Consider the following 2,576-nt stretch of genomic DNA (forward strand, 5'->3'; position numbering starts at 1 on the left):
AGACCCTGCCACTAGTCCCAGCATAACACTCTTGTAGGTGACAATAAAAGGTACTTAGTCATGACTCAGAAGAAAACTCTAGTGCTCAAATTTCAAATAGAAGAAGCGCAGAGTATATTTCCACGTAAACTTTTACTAAATTCTTATTCAATGATAAATTGGGGCCCACTTCTTAGCAATTTAGTAACTATACCTCTTTTAAAATACAATAAACAATTGAATTTAATTGGTGCAGAGTAACTAGGCATTCTTAACTTTAGGAGTCTCTTGAAATCCATCATCTCTGGGCCAGGGAGATAAAGGAGCTTGCTCCTAGAACTGATGGTAAAGAACTGCTTGCATCCTAGAACTGATGCTCAGTGGTAAAGGAGCTTGCTCCTAAAACTGATGATTTCAGTGAGATTCCCAGAACAGGAACAACAGGGTAGAAGAAAGCTGACTCCTGCAAGTTGTCATCTGACAGTCACACTAGCACTATGGCATGTATGCACACTTGTGCATGCATGCATACACACATGCATGCAATAAATAAATTAATATATAAATACAATAAAACATTAAGAAAAATCGAAATTCAACATTCATGAGACTGAAGATGAATTTATGATTCTCTAAAATAAGTACATCAAAAAGATAACTTTCTTTCTATGGAAAGTTTTACAACAGTGATTAGAAAACATCACAAGAGGGATGATGGATAAATGATGAAGATTCTATGTAGCAGGTTTAGGAATACAGCCAATTTTCTTAAAACGGGTGTCATCTAAATATCTTTCTATTCTCTGTCAAGTATGGTAAGTTGGAGTCCAAATCTCAAAGCAGCATTCCTTCCCTTCAGATATCATCCTTAGTCCCCAGTTCCTAGAATGTGTATCTAGCATTGATGAAAATCCTTCTGAAATCCTCATCTAAAAGCATGTGTTTAGTCCTTATTTTTGGGGGGTGGGTGGGTGCAGTGAACTTTATTGATGGTATTCAAGAGAGTAGGGCTCCCTAAGCCCCTCCCCTTCTTCAGGGGGTCTAGGATGGAAACTGTGAAGGAAGATGCTCAGTGTTGGGGGCTGAGTTAAGGCAGGGACCCCCTCAGCTAAGGGCCTCACTTTTCCTCTTGCTGGGGTCAGTGGTTGTTAGGGCTTCTTACTCTGTGGAGGCCATGTGGACCATGAGGTCCACCACCCTGCTGCTGTAGCCAAATTCATTGTCATACCAGGAAATGAGCTTGACAAAGTGGTCATTGAGAGGAATGCCAGCTCCAGCACCAAAAGTAGAAAAGTGGGTATGGCTTTTGAAGTCACAGGAGATGACCTGGTCCTCAGTATAGCCGAGGATGCCCTTTAGGGGGCCCTCAGATGCCTGCTTCACCACCTTCCTGATGTCATCATACTTAGCAGCTTTCTCCAGGTGGCAGGTCAGATCCACCACAGACACCTTGTGTGTAGGAACACGGAAGGCCATGCCAATGAGTTTCCTGTTCAGTTCTGGGATGACTTTGCCCACAGCCTTGGCAGCCCCAGTGGATGCAGGGATGATGTTCTAGGCAGACCCAGTCCATCATGCCACAGTTTCCCAGAGGGGCTGTCCACAGTTTTCTGGGTAGCTGTGATGGCATGAACTGTGGTCATGAGTCCCTCAACAATGCCGAAGTTGTTATGGATAACCTTGGCCAGGGGGGCAAAGCAATTGGTGGTGCAAGAGGTGCTGCTGAAAATCTTGAGGGAGTTGTCATATTTCTCACAGTTCAAACCCAGCACAAACATGGGGGCATCAGCAGAAGGGGAAGAGATGATGATGCTCTTAGCTCCACCCTTCAAGCGGACCCCAGCCTTCTCCATGGTAGTGAAGAACCCAGTAGACTCCACAACATGCTCAGCACCAGCATCGCCCCATTTGATATTGGCGGGATCTCGCTCCTGGAAAATGGAGATGGCCTTCCCATTGATGACAAGTTTCCCATTCTCAGCCTTAACTGTACCATTTAACTTACCATGGGTGGAATCATCCTGGAACATGTAGACCATGTAGTTGAGGTCAATGAAGGGGTCATTGATGGCAACCCAATCTCCACTTTGCCAGAACTGAAGGCAGCCCTGGTGACCAGGTGCCCAATATGGCCAAATCCGTTTACTCCGACCTTCACCATGGTGTCTCAGGGACGAGGCAGGCACTGCACAAGAAGATGTGGTTGTCTCTAGAATGGGGAGGAGCAGAGAGCCTAGTCCTTATTTTTTTCAGTGTTTTTTTTTTTTTTTTAAAGTCATTGATACCTACGATAAGCCTCTGTGATGCAATTCATCCTGCTGATTTCTGGAGATATCTTACCTACAAACATGTTTCTTAGTAAAGGAATCTAAAGCACTAGAAACGTAGTGGATATCAAGTTACAGTTGTTCCCTGGTTTCTGTGGGGGAAATCACTCAGTTCCAGAGGTCCACGCATATACCAAGATCTGTATTTTTAATCCTCATCTTTAATATAAAATGGCATGTATAGTGTTTGAATATTCTATACAATCTTCCCATTAATTCCAAATCTTCTCTTAAGGTTTTTTCCATTTTTATTGAAATATTTGTGTATTT

General features: G+C 43.4%; 1 pseudogene; it reads right to left on the minus strand.

Moving 5' to 3' along the window:
• Positions 1 to 1,137: 1,137 nt before the first annotated feature.
• On the minus strand, positions 1,138 to 2,152 carry LOC103731042 (annotated as a pseudogene).
• Between the last annotated feature and the right edge of the window lie 424 nt (positions 2,153 to 2,576).

This window comes from Nannospalax galili, unplaced genomic scaffold (assembly GCF_000622305.1).
Source record: "Nannospalax galili isolate Female #2095 unplaced genomic scaffold, S.galili_v1.0 scaffold173, whole genome shotgun sequence".
Taxonomy (NCBI): domain Eukaryota; kingdom Metazoa; phylum Chordata; class Mammalia; order Rodentia; family Spalacidae; genus Nannospalax; species Nannospalax galili.